The sequence below is a fragment of the Mus musculus genome, chromosome 6 (genome assembly GCF_000001635.26).
Source record: "Mus musculus strain C57BL/6J chromosome 6, GRCm38.p6 C57BL/6J".
Classification (NCBI taxonomy): Eukaryota; Metazoa; Chordata; class Mammalia; order Rodentia; family Muridae; genus Mus; species Mus musculus.
In genome coordinates this window covers 97612779-97633711 of record NC_000072.6, presented here as the reverse complement: position 1 = coordinate 97633711, position 20933 = coordinate 97612779, and the positions used below count along the sequence as shown (strand labels likewise).

The following is a 20933-nucleotide window of genomic DNA, read 5'->3' as shown; positions in this document are numbered from 1 at the left end:
ATTTCCCTTCATTCTTGTGATGTTTGGCTGACAGACACTTGGGGGACAGTTCAAACTTATAAAATAATGAAGCATTCCTAGACAACTTGATCCAAGGTTGATGTGCTCAACTCCTTTTTGTCCTAGAGTACCCAACCAGCTCAAAATCTCCTGAGTCCTTAAAACTAAGGTTCAAAGGCTGGCCCTACCAAGGGACCCTTTAGGACCCCACCTCTGTGCTGGGTGACCATACACACATGCTGGTAAGTGGAGAATGATAGTTTATGTGTTTGTCTCATTTCTACCTAAGACATGTCATCTCTGGCAATATTCCATAGTGATGGCGAAATCCACGGTACTTGGCCGATTTTATCCTCCAACCCACAGGGAATATCTGCTGATCTTTGGAGGTAAAGATTGTGGAATAAATTTGAAAATGTCCCAGGAAGTGAACTGGTAATATTAGAAGGGGGGGAACCCATGAATCCTGGCTCTCAACTTAAATGCAAGTTACTAGCCTCCAGTTCTTCCACTGGTTTCTGCTCCCATTTCTTTCAGCTTATCATTCATATTGGTCTTTATGTGTAGGGGAATCTTCATGGCTCTACTTGGATGTAGACTCTGCATCAGGCTAACTCTTATTTAGCTTGCCCCTCCCAAACTCAGTGTTACCACTTGAGGAACATTCTTTTTTTTTTCCATATATGACATTTTTTATTAGGTATTTATTTCATTTACATTTCCAATGCTATCCCAAAAGTTCCCCACACCCTCCCCCACTCACTCCCCCACCCACCCACTCCCACTTCTTGGCCCTGGCGCTCCCCTGTACTGAGGCATATAAAGTTTGCAAAACCAAGGGGCCTCTCTTCCCAATGATGGCCGACTAGGCCATCTTCTGATACAAATGCAGCTAGAGACACGAGCTCCGGGGGGTACTGGTTAGTTCATATTGTTGTTCCACCTATAGGATTGCAGATCCCTTTAGCTCCTTGGGGGCCCTGTGATCCATCCAATAGCTGACTGTAAGCTTCCACTTCTGTGTTTGCTAAGCCCTGGCATAGTCTCACAAGAGACAGCTACATCTGGGTCTTAAGGAACATTCTTAAAGGCTGATGAGGTGTCCCTACGGGAAGGGACTTCACTCCAGCACCATGTACAAGGGCTTTTTTTGCTAAACACATGTATTGTGCACCTATTCCCCTCTAGTTCACAGCACAGGTCATGGTACATGGTGTAAAGTCAACCATTATTTGCTGAGTGAATGGATACTTGAATAAGCGCTTTAGAGACTTCAGTTGTGTTGGCACACTTCCAGACTATGAAGTGGCAGGAGTTACAGGTCCCCAGGTTCTTGTCACCACCAGCATCTGTTGCTCTTCTGCCAACCTTCCTGCATGGAAGCCTCTTCAAAAGACAGAACACATTTACAAGCTACTGCTTCTTTCCTAGATGGAAATCCAGAAGCACCAGGAAGTTTCCATATTACTCAGGAAGCTCATGACAGGCTGTTGCCCCCAGAAAGAATCATGAGGTATACCTTCCATCTGACGCTACCTACAGAATTAAGGCCGGACTAGACCTGAAGGAGCTTCCACCACATCTAATTCCATCCCCTTTCCTGTCTCACTGCCCTTGTCTCTCAACAGCTTCTCCTGAGAGGGTCTTATTCTTGGATCTGGCTTTCTGTCTGGAAGAATTCAATTTAAGAAAATTATCAGGTAAGCATTTGTGACTGAGGCCATAATGTTATTATCACCTCTGACTGCCTGCCCAGCAAGCTGCCTTGTTACAGACACATTGGGGCAGGCCTCTAGGGACAGCAGAGCTCTGAGAGTAGCCCAGTGAAGCCATCTGACACCACTTACTTACATTTTGTCACTTTTAGAATAAAACCACAACATAAATATAGACCATTACAAAATAATAAACGTCTATAGGAAATCAATAGGCTTCCTCTCAGAAATCGCAGAGAAGGTTCCAGCTCAGAATTTCTTTAATGAGGCTTCCGTTGGAACTTTGGAGAGCTATAATTGCATAGACTTCCCTAGGACCTAAATAAAGGACTTATTCTGAGAGCTCAATGATGGACTCTGAATGCTTGGAGGCTTAATTGAAGAAACAATTGATCCCCCCATTAATATTTTAACCTCCCTGAAAGATTAGAAGGTAAAGTCTAATCTGGTTTTTAAAATACTCTGCCTAAAAACTGTCAGACAGGTACACATTTGATTCAGTTGAGGTTGGCGGTAAAAATGATAGTCCTGGGTCTGGGGTAAATGGCTGAGTTAGTAAAGTGCTTGCTCTTGCTATTACAAGCATGAAGACCTAAATTTAATCCCCAGGATCTATGTAAAGAAGCCAGACTTGTTGATACTCAAGCAGAAACCCAACACTGAGAAGGCAGAGATAGGTGGATGCTTTGGGATCCTGGACCAGTCAGTTTAGCCTAATAGGTGTGAGCTCTAGGATAATGAGAGTCCCTGCCTCAAAAATAAGATGGATATGGACAGAACTCCTGATAAATGGCAACTGAGGTAGCCCTAATGCTTTCACAAGCATGTACATACACATATGTGTGCACGTGTGCACACACACGTGCACACACACAACATGAGTCAGTATTCCTCAATAGTGTCAATTTGGGCATTTTTGGCTGAGTTATAGGAGATCTAATGCAAACATTGGAGAATGGTTAGAAAGCTCTCTGTCTCCCACTGCCAAGATTTCAGCAGGGCATGCCTACTTGGACAGTTGTGTAATCCAAAATATCTCCAGACACTGTCAGATGTTTCACAGGGAAACAACTGTTCCTGCATAAGAGCTGATGATGAACCAGAGGGCATGTCGAAGAACTGTGGCTTGGAGTCTAAAGGACAAATGTCAGAGACTGAAGACTCTTATCTCTGTCCTGTGAGTATAATTACAAAGGGTCGAGCATGTTAACTGAATCCTGAAATTATCAATGGAACCCTCTAGAAATTGGTTCCTAAGTGAACCATTGAAGTCTATTTCAAGACCACATTGTGTGGTTTTACAGCATCACCATTCTTGTGAAAATGCTTAACCAGGAGGCTTATGTAGGTAAGAAGAACATTTAAAAATGTGTGCCAGGAATTATCCTGAAAGATTAAAAAATTACTGGGAACTAGGAAAGTAATCTAACTGCTGAGCTAATTAGATTTCTCCTAACATGTGGAGATCAGCATGTCCTGACTGACTCGAGGTCAGGAATATCTGGGTTTAGTCTATGGAAACTTCAAGACATTAAAGTAAAAAAGAACAGAATAAATGGGCTTTACCATCTGTGTCCTAATAGTTTATCGCTTGGAGTTATTTGTACTGGGGAAGAAAGATGGAAAGGGTAATCTTCGGAATTCCTAGAGGAAGTCAGTGATGAACATTTTGTGAGTAACTTCAAAGGCTGAAATAAAATCTTTCTAAAACTAAGGTTCAGAGCACTATTACAATACTCAGGTGACAAGTGTAAGTGACATGAGATACCTATAAAGCAGTCTATGATGTCCCATGCCTATAGCTCTCCATGTAAAATGCTTTACTTCAATAAACATAGCCCTGTACGAGTTAGCAGAAATCCTGGCTTCTTATTAGGAACTTCAGAAGACAGCCTGAAGGGCACGTGTTCTTGTTGTACATAATTTTGATCCATTACGCAGTATAATGAGTAAATTAGGTCATTCTCTTTGCCACCAGAAACTAACAAGAGGGCAAGTTTGTCCCATGTCATAATTGTCACATAGTTGCCAAGGCTTAACAAGGGTTTCTTTTGACTTTTGTGTAACCATTCTCTCTGCCTTTCCTCGCCCCTGTTGTATGTGGACATCTGCTTTCTTGTTAAATAATGTTCTCTCAAATGATGGTGTATGTGCACACTCGAGCACACACACACACACACACACACACACACACACACACACTATTACCATGCTATTGACACCAAATGCATATGTGTGGCATCCCTTACCGACTAAAGGCCACTGTGATCTTCTCCCTGTGCTCCTGAGATGGACCATTGTGCATCTGAATATTTGCATGATCTGTATTACTTGGCCCCTTGGCTCATTTGGCAATGAGCTTCTTGAATTCCATTATGCATGGTTAAATGATTAAATGTCCATTCTGCTTTGTTCCTACTGAGAAGGGCTCTATAGTATTCATCAGCTCAATTCCAGGCAAGGCCAACAGCTAAGTGTGCTGCCTGGTGGTTGTAATTGTTCTTGACCTTCAAATGTCAGGTCCATGTCATTACATTATTTTGTAGTTGTGAGATGGGAAACAAATATGAAGCAAAGAATTGCATGGATGGATGGGAAATTCTGATCCCTTTGGAGCAGGGCTCCTGGACCATTGCAGCATCATTGTTATTTTTTGATGGGTAAATCTTTTTGTTGAGTGGCTCTCCTCTGCACCATTGCACATGCCTAGGAATCGCTGAGCTCTACAAGGGGTAGCAGGATTCCATGAACCCCTTCTCCTCAAGAGTAATCCCCCAGAACAAAATACCCATTGAAGGAGTTACAGAGACAAAGTTCAGAGCAGAGCCTGAAGGAATGACCATCCAGAGACTGCCCCACCTGGGGATCCACCCCATAAACAACCACCAAACCCAGACACTAGGCAGATGCCAACAAGAGCCTACTGACAGGAGCCTGATATAGCTGTCTTCTGCGAGGCTCTACCAGTGCCTGGCAAATACAGAAGTGGATGCTCACAGTCAACTATTGGACAGAGCACAAGGTCCCCAATGAATGAGCCAGAGAAATACCCAGGGAGCTGAAGGGGACTGAAGCCCCATAGGAGGAACATCAATACGAACTAACCAGTACCCTCAGAGCTCCTTGAAACTATACCACCAATCAAAGAAGACACATGGCAGAACTGGTGGCTCTAGCTGTATTTGTAGCAGAGGATGGCCTAATCGGTCATCAGCCCTTGGTCCTGTGAAGGCTCTATGCCCTAATATAGGGGAATGCCAGGACCAGAAATGGGGGTGGGTGGGCTGCAGAGCAGGGGGAGGGGTGAGGGGATAGGGGATTTTCAGAGGGGAAACTAGGAAAGGGGATAACATTTGAAATGTAAATAAAGAAAATATCTAAGAAAAAAGAGTAACCCCCCAAATGTCTGTTTATAAAATGCAAAAATTCAAGGAAAATGAGACCCGGGAGGGTGCCAAAAGGACAGAGGCCATAGCATCACTTGAGTGCATGATCAGATGACTGGATGGAACCTGAGAAATCCTAAGAAAGATTTCCCCAGGGCTAGGATCTGTGCCAAAGCCCCAATGATTCATGAGTTAAATAAGGGGGGAAAAAGACATTCATTCATTATGTGAAGGAGCTCCTAATAAATCCCTACTAGGTGCTGAGGCTACAGCAATAATTAAATGAACCAAACCGAACCAAACCAACCAACTACAACAACAAAACAAAACAAAACAAACAAAAACCCCCACATGTGTCGAAGATGCCCTTTTACCAAGGAAACACAATTAAAACCAGATAAACAAACAAGGTTGAGAATGTAGGGTTTTGTTTCCCTAGGGCAAGCATGGAAATTTTTTCTCTGATTGTTTTGTTGGTCCTGGAATGAAGAGAAGGAGATAGTCCATGCCAAGAGCCTGGAAGAATTGAATGCCCTGTAGGAAAAGCCATGATACTGTGCACATAAGTTACCTTGGGAAAGAATTTAATAATTCTCAGACCTAAATCTTCATTGCATTCCATGTGGAATCCTGACCATAGCATTAAGAATGAAAATGCAGATTTATTTAATAGCTCAGCAGTTACTAGAGTGACACCCATTTCTGGAATTTATTTAGATCCAAGGAGGCCTGTGCTCACATGGCTTCCAACACAGCAGAAATCAGAGACACATTGTTAGTAGAATGAGCATCATCATGGTTTCCAGGACACTTCATCCAAGACCATGAAGATAGAGTGCTCTAGAAACCATTCATTGGCTATATCTTATGGATAAAAGGAAAGACTCTTAAGATGTCATGGGCTATAAATCTACACCCTTTTTCTTGAAGATCAAATTTGCCCATGAGATAAACAGCCTGCAATTTCTGTTAACAGCATCTACCAGATTGTTTTATAATGAGGTAGGCAATTGACAAGATCATTTAAAAAGAAGTAATGTGGAAATATATCCAGGGGCTGTGCTTTCTAATAAAAAGGGTTGCTTTCCATGATATACAATATTTAGCAATGAACCCTGTCTGTATTTATTTTTATTCAAATGAAAGCAATTTCCAAATGCTAGCTCCTCACACCTATGCTGATAATTCAGGGGATTCAGATGTCACCAGTACTAGAATTTTAAGCCGGAAAGGTGAACTATTAAGAAGTGTACACTAAGAAAGAAACTGAATCTCAGAAATGTTAAAAGCTTCACAGGTTTTCAAGACAGTGGAAGGGGGCACTTTATGTTTTTCTCCATTTCTCCTTATCGCTTTCTCTGGCAACTTGGCACAGTCACAGATATTTAATGCATTCTTCATTATGTAATGGTTGGATTTACTCTAATCTAAAGCCACAGTACAAGTTGCCAATCCCTTCAAAACACGTTGTAGAAAGCCAATGACTCCTTACCATAGCACAGGAAAAGCTTTAGTTGGTATAGATTCCCTATACAGGATGGTATTGGGTTTCATAAGGACATTTCCATACAACTATATAATATGCTTGGAACCTATTCTCCTATGCCCCAGCCTGCCTCGCTCCTCCTTAGTCTCCTTCATTTCCCTTGGTTTGATTCTGCTTTGATGCCTCAAATACATAAAATTTTATTTATCTATATAAAATCTAAGGTCCATAAATGGGAAAAAAGTTTTACTTTCTGAGACTGATTTAATTCACAAAATTACCCACTTCCTACACATGACATGATTTTGTTTTTTTATGACTGAATAAAACTCTACTGTGTATATACACCACTTTTTAAATTTTTTTCAAGCTTTATTCTTTTGAGGAATCTCAAAGCAAGACCTTTTAATCTTCCCTTGTGAAAAATACCACTTGAAACCATGTTTCTTACCTAAGTTTTCTAGTAGACTCCATGCAATTCCAGAAAGATCAAGAATATTGGACTGAGAAGAAAATAGAAAATATTATCTACCTTGGTCCTGGATAATAAGAAAATTATCAGTTTAAAACTTATTGTTAATGTTTTCAGTAAAATTAGCTCCTTCTTTAAATGTTTTGAGATAAAATAGTTCAATCCTTGAAAGTGAGCAGCTAAAATGAACAAATATAATGTAGAATATTATCAATTGTTTAAAAATTAAACTAGATTCATATCTATCACCTTGGATAAATCTTTATAAGGATGTTAGTAAGTGAAACACACAGGCTAAGGTATGGAACAACAGAAGCATGTATTTTCAAAGTATAGATCATTATACCAAGAGCTATTTACAGATACATGTGACACACACTATTAGATTTGGACACATTCATGCTTCTGGTTACTTTTGGAAAGTTGGAAAGAATAATATTGGGAATAAGACACCAAGAAAACTTCAGCTTTCTGTAACAAAGAGTAGCAGTCTGTCCTGAGTGGTGGTTGTGTGTGTGTGCTTGCTATAGAAAAGCAAAACAAAAACTTTTTCTGCAGGAGAAGAAAAGGAAGTAATCTCAGATGTACCATGGAGGTTCCCCGGTTTCTAAAACTCCTGGAAAGATGATCTCCACTTCCTCCAGGGGGTCCTGGGTCCTGACAAGTTAGCAGTGTGTTTTGTTTGCTTTGGCTGCACAAGCAAGGGAGCCGCAGGGCTCAGTACATGGCTGAGCATTTACCTCGCTGTCTCACAGTATGCGCCTCTGTCGATGCTGCCCACCTACTTCTGGTTCGTGATAGAGTAGTCAGCATGCTCCCTCTTACATATTTTACTTTTCCCTAAAACTGGCCAGATTCCTTAAGGGAGAAGACATGGGGAGAGTAGAGGCACAGAAAATTCTTGAAAAGATATGACTGGAAGTGGAGCCTCAGTAGCCTTATAAACATTAGAAATGATTTGCAACATGTGAGCATGTGACGGAAACACCATCAGAGTAAGTTGTATGCTTCAAAGCCCATGAATATTTTTTTAAACAGTGAACAATATTTGAAATCATGTAATTGGGAATATGACTTAAATCTTAGCAAAAAAGTAGAAGCAGATGTTTGTACTAGGAGCTCCTAGGCTAAAAGCCAAGAAGCCATGCTTTAATATCCTGTGATATTATTTTGTATTCTTAGGCAAATTACCTTCATGTTCTGAGCATCACTTTCCCCATTTGCAAACAGAGAGTTTGGGATGGGCCAGCAGTCCAACTGGAGCTCCTGAGTCCTATCAGGACTACAGATAGCTTTTGTTTGACTAATTAATTTTTAAATGGCTTTAGATTAATTGCTAGCATTTAATAATGAGACATTTTTAAGAAATAGAATCCTAAATACAGACTCCACTGTTTTAATTGGATTGGGGTAACAGGGACCCTGTGGACATGGTACATATTTTCCACTTAGCAGTGGTCTCTGCTTTGTCATCCTGACCCTCTTGGTTTAGATGTTTTTCTTGTTATTGTGACAAGATAACAACCTGACAACAAAGGGTTAACTCCAACTCACAGTTAGAGGAGACACAGTCCACAGTGGCAATGAAGGCATGGTGACAGGAACAGGAGGCTGTTGCTCACATAGCATCCACAGACAGGAAGCAGAGTGAACAGGAAATGGGTCTAGGCTACAATATCTCTCCAGGCTTCCTGGTGACTGATGACACACTTCCTATATTGGTTCTCCACCTCCTAAAGGTGCCGCAAGTTTCCAGCAGAGGACCATCATCTCCTGGGGACCAAGTAAGTGTTCAAACACACAAATCTCTGGGGGAACACATATATTAAGTTCAGTCACAACACCCGGGCTCCTGGTGATGTTCTTTGCTTAGTTCTAAACATCTGAATTAGTCACCCTTGGGCACAAAGTTCTCCCAAGTCTGTCAGGTTTTATCAGAGAAAGGGTGTTGCCATTAGCCAGCAAGGCATCCCAAGTAAAACAGGACCAAAGGAAGATGCAGCAAAGCCAACCACAGATTGGAAGGCCCCTCCTAGCCAGGTCAGAAGTTGCAGGAGAACTCTATTGAGCTGATGAAACTTTTAAAGGGCATGCCCCCTTTTTGCATTATTATGCATGTTGTTTAAATTTGTCACCTTAAACACTTGCATGCTTACACGCCGTGGAATAATTCAGTCGAATATGAAATATGCATATGAAACCATGACAGACAAGCCGTTGTTACAATGTTTTGCTTCCTTTTTAAAGGAAGCTGTAAAACGTTTTTTGATGAAATACCCCCAGAAGCATAAAAGGAGATCGTGGTATTTGTAGAAAACTAGTGCAAAATTCTAGAATGAAATTAGATTCTTCCCTACACACCTGCAATTCTTTATTAGATACCCCTTTCAGGCTTCAGTCATCTACAATAGCAAGGACTGTCCTGGAAGACACAATCAATAAAGTAAGCTGCAATCTGGAGGAAAAATACCCTACGTTCTTGCTCCTATGTGGAATCTACATAGACACATTGAGGGCTAGAGCATATCAGTGGTTGGGCATTTGCAAAGAATCTGTAGAGGCCAAAATTTCATGGTCAGTACTAAATGAGAAGCTGCAAATAGAAAAGCTTGTGTTGACTCGGTAAACTTAGTGCACAGACAGCTTGGTCCCCAGTGGAGCACAGGCCTTCAACCCCAGAGACCTGGTGGGCGGTGACTTCTGCCTTCATGGGATGGTAGGAGTTTGGCCATGCCTCCTGGACCCCTGGCTCCAGTCCCAGCTACAACCTCTCACAACCTGCCACCCTCTGCAGAGTGGTATGTGATAGGAGCTGCACCAAGCCATTCCCCCAGGCAAATAAGGTTTCCCCAAAGCTCACAGGCCATGCCAACGAGAAGTAACTGTTGTCAATCCCTGACTCACCCCAAAACTGTATATTAGAGTCCTGTCCAGAAGGATTAAATGTGTGCGAAAACTACTCAGAAATCCGAGAGCTTCTGTCATAAGAGCTGTTGTAACACTTGGGAAGAGTTCTGCTCTCCTGAAACGCTGCCTGAAGCTCTGCTGCACCCCTCACTGGCTAGACAGCCTCGTGAGCCAGACCCCAATCAGTGCAGGGGGGCACAGAGTAACCAAGTAACCGAACTGGGAAGGCATGGCAGAGACAGAGGTGGCGCCAACTGCAGCAGCTGAAGCTGTGGAAACAAGTTCCCCTCCCTGCCCGCACTCACTTCCCTTCGCTGGAACTCTGGTACAGGCCAGGCCAGAGATCTCCGTGGAAAACCTCTGATACACAGGCTCACAGGCAAAGGAGCTGGTAGCCAAGCCTGACCACCTGTGTTCAGTTGCTGGGACCCATATAGTGAAAGGAGAGAAATGACTCCCACAAGTTGTCCTCTGACCTCCACACATGCAATGTGGCAATGAATAAACCCGCTACCAAAGTAAATAAATGGTTGTAGTAAAAATTGTATGTCCTAGTGCTAGGGAATTTAATGATGCTTAAGCCACTAAATTTCAATTAAATAAACGTTCAGGTGGTTGGGTATGGTTAACAACCCTGTGCTATGTATGTCAACATGGCTGTAAAGGAAGATTTTTAAATGTTCTCATTACAGAAAATAGAACTATTTGGATATGCTCATTTCTACGACTTGATCATCATATATCATGTTCATTATGAAAACATAATTTTGTAACCCTAAATATGTACAGTGATCACTTGTCAATTAAAAGTAACACTTTTAAAACATCCCCTTTTAGAACTAATAGAATGGTGTCAAATAGTAGCCTGGGTCTGGAATCTTCTCTCCAAATAGACTCCAGCACACCTACCAATCAACACGCTTAGGTTAAAATCTCCAAATAGTGACCATTAGTGAAAAATAAAGCAAAGCAACCACACAAAATCCTACCACGCAGGTCAGAACTAATGCTAGCCTCCCTTGACATGGGTCCTGTCAAGACCATCTCAGAGTTGCTCCTCCTCTGTAGTTCCGTAGCTTTGGGATCAGATAACATGGTGGCAGAACAGTAAAGGAATAGTTATTCATGTCCTGTGGAGTGCCCTCGCCCTTTGGAGGGAGAGATGCTGCTGCCTGTGTTCTCTGATGTAGCATTTCAGCCGATCTCTGCTCCACTCTCAGTCTAGCCCATAACGTGCTGGATTTCTGCTTTGGCTGCTCTCCAAGGCGTTTCAACCAGTTTAAGTGCCAAAGGAACATTATTAAAAAGCATTTTCACATGTGAAGGGCATAGTGATAGGCCCTTAAAAGGCAGTTATATATGCATTTCTGTGAAGTTTGCATTCAGTTATTTTGCTTGCATAATTTGGAAGCAAGAGAGAGGAGCAGCCACATGGCATTTTCACAGCTAAGCTGCTGCAATAGCTTTGCATTCGATTGAACATTATGAAATTGCCAGTATTGACCCTGAAAAGCAATTTCCTATCATTTAGTGTAACATCTACCCTGCTTTAAACAGCACTATTTAAGCTTTCAAATTCTGTTTTAATTTCAGGGCACCATAGTTCATGCACTTAAGACACTAATTTTGCTTATTCATATCACATCTCATACTCAAAAATTAGAAATAATATTTTAATGCTATATTTGAGCATAAAATGCAATAGCCTCAGAGGCCTTATTGGAAAGAGAGGATTTGGATTCATCTTGCTGTATGTGAAAAGGCCCTGGGGTTAACAGAAAGATGAAGCCATTATGAGAGTAAACATCTCCCATAGAAGCAGCAAGGAGCAAAAGACACATTTGGTGTCTTTGGGATGGGGAGTTTGTGTAGCACTTAAGTGGAAATGTATGACATCATGGCATTCTTTAAGAAGGGACAACATGGTCTGTAGTATAGCTTTGGATGGCCATGATCCTCATCAGCAGTTACTGCTAATAAAAGAATATTATAGAAATAAAACACAGCAACTGCCCTTGAACCAGAGTAACTCCAAGAACAGTTTCTAATATGTCCAATATCACTAGGTTCTATTTTAGTTTTGAGACAGGATTTCATATTATACCTCAGGCTGTCCTGGAACTTTCTCCCTAGCTCAGGGTGATCTAGAATGGATATTTCTTGAGGGATAAGATTACAGTTGTATACTACAAAGCCTGACTCAATATTTGTTTATTTTTTTAAAGATTTATTTATTTATTATATGTAAGTACACTGTAGTTGTCTTCAGACACACCAGAAGAGGGCATCAGATCCCATTACAGATGGTTGTGAGCCACCATGTGGTTGCTGGGAATTGAACTCAGGACCTCCTGAAGAGCAGTCAGTGCTCTTAATCATTGCGCCATCTCTCCAGCCCCCTCAATATTTGATTTTTAAAGAACTCCCCCCCAAACCAGTGGAGAGTTGCCTAAGCTAATAACAGAAGTGCCTCAAATAGTGAGGTCCACAGGCATAGTACCCAGATGGGGTCACCATGCTGAGTCACTCAGACCTAGAAGCCAACCAAAATTGATTTAACAGCTAACTCACTTCGGGCACATCCCATCTCCTCCCTGGTTCTGTGTCCTCCTCTGTCTTCACGTCTAGAATGGAAACTGTAGGACTGAATTCTTCCTAGGGTTGGTAATTAAATGACCTGCCTTACATGCAGGGAACCCAAGTGTGGCTATTCTAATTACACATAAATGAACGCTTGCTCACTTGCAAGCCTCTAGCTATGGAACATGTGTGCTTTTATCCCAAATTTCAGTGATCAGCAGGAAATCTTTGGAAAGTACAAACCTGCTAAAATTAAAATCTTGCTGCAGGGATGATGTGACCTTCTTTTAACCTTGTCTTTCAAATTTTGCATAAAGCAAACAAAAAAAATCAAAGAAGCCTAATTGGTATGGGTAAATAATGCGTGGCACATTAATAAAATACTTGATTTATGTATGTGCCTTGCATATATATCTTTGAAGTATGAAGTATAAAGGTTAAAGATTCTTATTCAGAGTAGCGATCTCATGGTACTTTTCCATTCCCACCATGCTTACTTTGCTGTATTGTCAAAAAAAAAAAAATCTCTAAATGAGAGGCTGGAGAGATAGCTCAGCAGTTAAAAGCACTGTCTCCTTTCCCAGAGGATCTGTGTTCATTCCCAGTACCCACAGGATAGCTCACAACTGTCTGTAACTCCAGTTCCAGGGCAGCCAATGCCCTCTTCTGGCCTCTGGGAGCACCAGGCACAAAAGTGGTAAGTAGGTATATGTGCAAAGAAAATACCAATACACATAATTTCTTTTTTTAAAATTCAACAAGCATGTATCTACCATTAATCAAAATAAATGAATACTTTTAAAGTGTTCTAATTTGGATATTTATAGTACATATCTTTGTTAACGCAGTAGCTCGATTTCATGACATACATACCAAAATACCAAAACACTCCTTTATGCTAAAAAAAAAAGACAAAAAACAAACAAACAAACAAAAACCTCCCAAATGGTAAAATAGGGCTGGAAACAGACAGAAATTTTTAACATAACCTTCCATCAAAACTATTCCTTTTTGTGTAATAGAGCTGTGAGCGGGGCCTTAATTTTTTTTTTTAAAAACCTGGAAATTCTGTATTTTTGGTTCCTGATGTTCATGGCTGTCATTTTGACCATAGATATTTGCCTCATATCTATTAAATTACAGCTTCCTGCAGAACACATATTTTATTCGATTCATTGCAGTGTTTTGTTTTTTTCACACTGCCCAGCATGGAGTTACCTATTTACTGGTTTGACAAAGACTACAAGAGGTGTTGATCATTTTTTTTTTGAAACTCAAATAAATAATATTTTCACTGTCTAGATGTTGTCTCATTGGGCTTATCTTACAATCATATTTAGACACAGGTTTACATATATATATTTGTGTTTTAAAAACAAATACCATCCTCCTATCAATGGCTTTGCTCCTCTTCCATTCTTCCCCCTCTTTATGACAGCATCTCCTAGAGAATTGATTGGCCCAAAAAAAAAAAAAAAAAAAAAAAAAAAGAGTCTCTTTTTTGAAACAAGACCTGTGCATGCATATTCATTATCTTTCTTCACTCTTGACCAAACACCTATAGAAACAACTTGAGGGAGCAAAGATGAACTTGAACTTGACTCACAGTTTCAGAGAGTCTGGTCTGGCATGGTGGGAAAAGCATGGAGAAAGCCATAGCAGCATTCATTGCAACGTCATATCGCCACGGACCAGGAGGCAGAAAACTGGGGAACTTATCCAGACTCTTGTCTTCAAAGGCTCACCGCTAGTACTTTCACCAGCCAAGTCCCACCTTCCAAAAGGTCTCCTGGTTTACAAAGTATCCCCACCTAGAAGGAAACAAAAGTCTCAAAAACTTTCGCTTATGGGGAGATATTTTTACCTGGGTGATTGCATTGAACAGGCGTTTTGTATCGAGGTTTGCAATTTTACAGGTGGGTACCACCTCTTCCCAGGGTCCTGTTCCCAAGCTGGTCAGCTGATCTCTCGGGCTCATGTGCTTCCTGGTTAAAACAGAGTTCCATAAACTCAACTGACACTGAATGGGCTCACACTACGGATGCAGACCTGGCTGCAGGGAGCTTCCTTATCTTCCCAGCCCTAGGGGTGGGCGGTGGTGGGGGGGTGCAGGGGGGGTGCAGGGTGGGAGGTGGGAGGGAAGTGAGATGGTGTCAAGCGATCAGCTTACACAGCTCAGGTCTGCGAGGGCAAGTAATTACCACTCAACAAACGTTAGCTGCTCATTCAGTATTTTCTATTTAATGGAAAGCAAACAGTCCGTTCAGCACCAGAAGAAAATGTAATTAAAACTTACACCAGGCACGCACAATACCTGTCACACACCAAGCCACCTCAAGTGTCTGTCACTTCAAATCTTGCCTTCTCCCTTCCCTTCCCATCAACAGCACTGATATCAGGGCCTGGAAACCAAGGTCCTCTCCCTGCCTCAAAGTGTGTAGGACTGCGTTCTGTTAAGAAGAGGAAAACAGGCAAAGGAGCGGGGACAGAAGAAGACAAGAAAGGGAGGAAAGTAAAAATCCAGTATTGCCGAGAGATTAAAGACTCACAAGTGATAAGTCAACTAACTGTTCAACAAAACACAGAGCTATATAATTGTGTAGTTGAAGATAATTAGTTTTGTAATGGATTTACTTTGAAAAATGAATTAACTGCAAGTACCCAGAGAAATGTGTGTGTGTTTGGTTGGGGGGGGGGGTTAAAAGAGCTTTAGGATTTGCACAGCCTTTTCCCCTATCAACTCATTTGGATAAATCTCTCTCTCTCTCTCTCTCTCTCTCTCTGTCTCTCTCTCTCTCTCTGTCTCTCTGGTTTTTCAAGACAAGGTTTTTCTGTATAGCCCTGGCTGTCCTGGAACTCACTTTGTAGACCAGGTTGGCCTCGAACTCAGAAATCTGCCTTCCTCTGCCTCCCGAGTGCTGGGATTAAAGGCGTGCGCCACCACGCCCGGCTTGGATAAATCTTAGTTGGGGTCTTTCATGAACTGCTTCCCCCTTTCCTTCTCCCAATCACTGTGTTAAGGTCAGCATCAGATTAGACTGCGACCTCTGCCCTGTCACTATTAGCTGTTTGGAGAGAATTTTTTTGAGCCTTCAAAGAAATCGCAACACAGCACCTCCGAGTCAGATAGAGAATTAAATGCCATATCATAACTGTCTACTGTGGGACAGTATCAGACACCGCTTCCTCTTTCTTCTTTCATTCAGAGCCATCTGATTGCAAGAGTCTAAGATCCAGTCATTTCTCCAGGTTATGAGGTCTCCCTTATCCTAAGGTCTCGGGATGCCTAAATCCAGGAAGTACAATAGAGAGTCCTATGGTGCTTCAAAGTTAGGGTGATGCAAAGAAGCTAGCTTTCCGGCCGCCTCCTAGATGCACCCCAAGATTCTCTTAAATTCATTACCCGTCGCCTGTGCGCGCGCAGAAGGCCAGGCGAGCTGCAACCGCGGGGCCGAGCGCCCCCTCCCTGCTTCGCTCCCCCTCCTCCTCCCGATACAATGACTGGGCCGGAACAGCGCATCCGCCGAGCCTCATTGGCAGGGCCGCCCTGGCCCCCGGAGAGGCGACGGGCGGGGGCAGTGCAGAGAGATCGGTGGAGAGCCGGTGCTGACAGCGGCTAGAGGCTGGACTGAGGGAGGTGGGGACACTGAGAAAGGTGGGGAAGGCGGCTCGAGGCTCCTCCGCGGAGCGTGGGTATCCTGGTAAGGATACCGGGCCAGGGGATGCTGAGAGCTCTGGCTGCCCGGCTAGCCGCCGTGGAGTTGAGCTGCGCGGCTCTGACGCTGAGCCCAAGCCTGGGCGGAGAGGAGGAGGACCGAGAGGAAGACAGCTGCTGCAGAGGAAGGCGCCGCGCGCCCTGGAGTTGCGGGACTGGCGCGGAGAGGATTTCCCGGGTCCCGCGCGCTGCGCAACGCAGACAATAAAGTAGCAAGGCGACAACAGCCCAGCTCGCCCGAGGAAGGAGGCGGCTGAGCAGGTAGGTAGGCGACTGTCCCAGGATTATCAGAGCGCGCTGTCGCTGGAGGAAGGAGGCCGAGGTTCCACATTAGGAGCGCAGAGTGCGCCGCCACCCCCCACCCCCCGGCGCGCGCAGGTTGGGGACCCGCAGAGCTGGTCCCCAATCTCCTGCCACCGGGAAGCCCCGCCCCAAAGCTCCCGGGCTGGTTCAGCCTGGACTGGAGTTCCTAGGCACTTGGCGCCGCTCTTTGGTGGCTCTGGCAGTGTAGTGACAGGAAGTTTGGCGGGTCTGATGCTTTGACGCTGGTGGGGTTTGAGAACACGCCGCGTTGGACCACGCGCTTTTTGCTTTGGTGGGAGGTAGGGAGATGAATCGTTGAATCCCAGACACTTCTGTCCGGGGAAGCCATCCGAAGGTGGTGAAAAGCTGAGGGAGGGGTCCCTGGCCTTAGCTGAGGACGTCCAGGGTTTGGCTTGGCCACCCTTTGTAAATAGGCGTGTCACATCCTAAGCGCGCCTGTATTGGAGAGGCTGTGTGCGTGTGAACTGCTCTCTGTCCATTTTCTGGAGCATTTCACTTTTTATTTTCATCGGAGAAGGCACATTTAACCCTAATTTGAGAAATGCTGTTTTGTTTGGACTAGTGGCCAACGTCTTCCTTTGCAAAGGGCTTCCTGCACTTTTAAAGATGCTGCTGACTAGTGCTAGGTCCCTTTACAAAGAGGGAAGAGCTGGGCTCCAGTCTTCCTCTGGTCTAAGAATTCAGTGGCAGGAGGAGGTCTCTCTCGCTCTCCTTTGTGTAGCCGCTTCCTTCCTTCCAGATGTGAGAGGGTTGGGTTGGGCGCTTCTGGGTGCGGTAATAATTATCCTGAACATTCCTGAGATCTGCTAGGACTTGTAAACATACCAGAGCCAACTCCTCTGAACTTTGCGGGTTGACTTGATGTGTTTGCTGGTACCCAGAGTGCCGCGTCTGCAAGGTTGCCTCTTGGGGGGGAAGGAAGACGCCGCCGCGGTGCTGACAGCCTCAGTCTCTCAAGGGAAGACCTGCATGATTCTTCAGGGTTAGCCTGAGCTTGCCCCAGAAACATACCAGCCAACTCAAGAGGATGTGTTCAAGATTACAGGGCAATCCCTGACATGCTGATTCATGTCCCCAAGGGGGTGGATCTGTGGAGCTTCCAAATCCAGTGTCTGGAGGGGAAGAAAAGCCTCTTCGCCTTACTTAACCTTCTCAAGCTGCTCTTTGATCTGTCATACGTGTGCTGAAAGAACTAAGCGGGATCTATGTCGGGAAGCAGGATACGCAGTTTGCAGGCGTCATGAATAGTCCAGAGATAGTAAGGCAGACCCTAGAGGGAGGGTTAAGGACTGTGCCATTAATGAGTTTACTAGCAACTAGTCTCATGTTAGACTTCTGGCAGAGCAGGGTCATTAGAAGGCACACCAGTCATGTGCTGTTAATGATTATAAAGAGAAAGAAATAAACAAATCAACAACAGTAGCCACCTTGCCTTTTTTTTCCTCTCATAAATTTAAGTTGATATGTAGGAGTTGATGTAGAATCAAGAGTTGGGTGCTTTGTCGTTGTTGTTCCCAAATCCAGTGTTACAGTAGAGCCAGCAGGTTTTCTGTAAACAAAGGCACACATATACACACTCATCCTGGAGTGAATGTATAGTTCCTAGAAGAGGTTAAGAAAAGCTCAGGATTTTGGGGGACAGAGAAGACCTGTCGTTTCTTCAGGACGTTGCACACATATTAACCACTTCATTTGCATATACTTGGGAATGCAGGTAGAAAGTATTTTAAGAAGGCAATGGCAGAAAATAAGGAAATCCACCTAAAGCACAATGACAATGAGGTTTGATTTTTGTCGTTGTCCACAAAGTTTGCAGAAGATCATTCTCTAGTGCATGCAAGTGCTTGTCCTAAATGTCACTCTGTTTCCCAACACACAGGTTAGCTACAGAAAAGTTAAGGGGCCTCCTAGAGCAGGTACAGAATTACCCTTGAGGCTTGAGTCTAGAAAAGTGTGGGAGGAGCTAACTTCACAGGCAGCCCAGAGTGTGGGAAGACCTTCCCAGGTCTCCCTCGAGTGTTTACCATTTGTAGCCTCTATTTCTAGCAGAACTCAGGGCTCCTGCTTGTCCATTTGATGGCACAGACTTAATTATGGCTTTGCAGTGTCTTTGAGGGAGGAGAAAGGAAGTTTTGGCGAGCCGACAACACAAACAGGGGGGGCATGAAAGGCAGTTAAAAATACATGACTGTCATATCTAGTCTGCAATAATTTTCAAGAATTGCAATTATCTTTGCACTGGAAGTGAAGGCTTGGAGCTTGTACTACAAATGACCTCTTTCTTCATCTGCCCTTCCCCCTTCCCTTTGCTCTCCCTTCCTTTCTCTTACCATTTTTATTTTGTTTTAGATGATCTTGGGAGGGGGGGTGAATTTATTTCTAAATCTTTAGGACTTTCCCCTACCCCATCCCCACCCCTAGCCCCTTCTAGCTAATGTGGTTCCTGGGCTATCACAAAGATATCCTGGGGTGGCATTTTTCTGTTTCTAGATGCTTGATAAAGGCCATCTTAGTAGCTCAGAGGCCAAACTTACTTTCTTTTGTAAACTTCCTTCCTGTAATTATAATATCATGTACACACACACACATACACACACACACACACACACACACACACACACTTCCTAATGAATGAAGGTGATAAACTCTATTTTATGATCATAACCAATATTAGAAGACTATCTGACAAGAGACTGGCACCATGATAAGTTGGCAAGAGTTCTGTGGCTTCATGGAACTCTGAGCCAGATTTAGGGGGTGGGGGTGATGCCACACTTAGGTTGTGGCATAACATGTCATTTCATTGTGAATTACTGTCAGAAGTTTGAAATGCACATAGAATGTGTATCTATTAGTACTGTTTTATAAGTGGGAAATAGAGTTTTTAAATGGACTTGGGATACTTTATAGACATCACAAAAGCACTACATCTTTTCCTGTGTGGGGGTTTATGTCAATAACAGGTAGGGGGTATTTTGCTTAGAAATGAACAACTTCGAGGTCTGGTTTCTTCTCGCTTTTTAAAAGCCCCGATTTTCTGTCCTGTATACTCTTTTGTATTGTAAGAAGACTGTATAGTATGTATAGTAGAGCTATTGCTGGCTTAGATGGATATGGTTTGAGTATGTCCTCCAAAGTTTCATGGACTAGAAGCCTGGTTCCCAGTGTGGCCTTGTGGAGAAGTGAAGAACTTTGGTCACAGGGTACCAGCTTAGAAGGAATTTCCATAGTGTTTGTAGTACCTGGGTCAGTTCCAGAGCGAGAACTATCTCTGTCTTCTCACCTTATAATGTGATCTCTTTCATTATAAACCCCTAGCTATAGGCTCAACAGAAGGAGGTCATTAAACTTTTAGCCTACCAAACCGCAAGCTCTCTTTGTAAAGTTTCCAGAGAAAATGGCAGTCCTGTTGACTTCTCTGAAGGAAGCTCCTGTAATAAATGACTTCTGGAGGAGAGAAGCACTCAGACCACATGACCTGTCATAAGAACACGGTTGCTGGGGAGGAGAATTTATGCTGAGGTCAGGAGTGGGTGTTTCAGCAGAGTGCAGGGGCCTCATGAAGACGACTGATTTTTGTTTTCTTTGATGTTCTGCATAATGCAAGTTGAGCTAAGCTGTACTCCCTTAAATAGGTTATCAATATAGTTTCTCACGTGTGTTAGGAGAACCCCAGTTACTTCTGAATATAGTCGATATTGGGACTTATAAGATCAAAATGTAAAGCAAGTGATGAGACCTGAGAAGGAAACGTGCAGATACATGGATGAAATATCCACACCACGCCCAAAAACCTCTTCTCGGGAGTGACCATGATCCTTTCTGCATGTACAGGCAAGTCTGGAAGGCATTTATTTTAAACCAATGCCTTGTTCTAATGTGATATAAGTTATGTAAGTTGGTCTTGGTGGAGATTATTTGGAGAGTGTACCCACTTAGAGCACAGGGGCAATTCAGTCCTCTGTTGTGTAGCTCTTCGGCCTTGAGCTATGTATTTGGGTCTGTGTTACATAGCCCTTGGGGGAATGCGCTGCTTTTAATTGCCTCCTGTCACTTCATATCCAATTAGGCAGTTGGAAGAGGACCCTAATTGTGCCTGGCTGCAAGGACACTGCTTACTCACAGCAGAGGGTCCTTGGATGTCGGTTGATCATGTTGACTTGCCCAGGGTGAGCCCTGACTAATATCTGTGTCTCCAGTATGGACGGTAAATTATATGTTCACCCTGCCTAGGATTCCATTTAGGAGGGCTACGATTAGGGTTTGTGTAATAGTTTAAGTTATTTGATAAAGTGTTCATTCGACCAGGAAGAGCTAAATGATTATCCTAAAGGGTGTGTGGTCATAG

General features: G+C 43.3%; 1 protein-coding gene and 1 long non-coding RNA gene across 4 annotated transcripts in view; one reads left to right on the top strand and one right to left on the bottom strand.

Moving 5' to 3' along the window:
* The window catches only part of Gm32247, a 39917-nt gene extending 22691 nt beyond the window's left edge, over window positions 1–17226 (bottom strand). The window contains exons 1-5 of one of the 3 annotated variants that reach the window (XR_003956338.1): window positions 15950–16038; window positions 14861–14996; window positions 14153–14357; window positions 8614–8832; window positions 7039–7090 (exon numbers count right to left, since the gene is read on the bottom strand). This is a non-coding gene — a long non-coding RNA (predicted gene, 32247). Of the gene's footprint in view, window positions 1–7038; window positions 7091–8613; window positions 14358–14860; window positions 14997–15949 lie in introns of all 3 variants that reach the window. The other 2 variants (XR_001785334.1, XR_003956339.1) reach the window with 2 other exon arrangements.
* The window catches only part of Frmd4b (FERM domain containing 4B), a 330791-nt gene continuing 325912 nt past the window's right edge, over window positions 16055–20933 (top strand). The window contains exon 1 of the mRNA NM_145148.2: window positions 16055–16522. The gene's annotated coding sequence lies outside the window, so the exon portion shown is untranslated. The remainder of the gene's footprint in view (window positions 16523–20933) is intronic.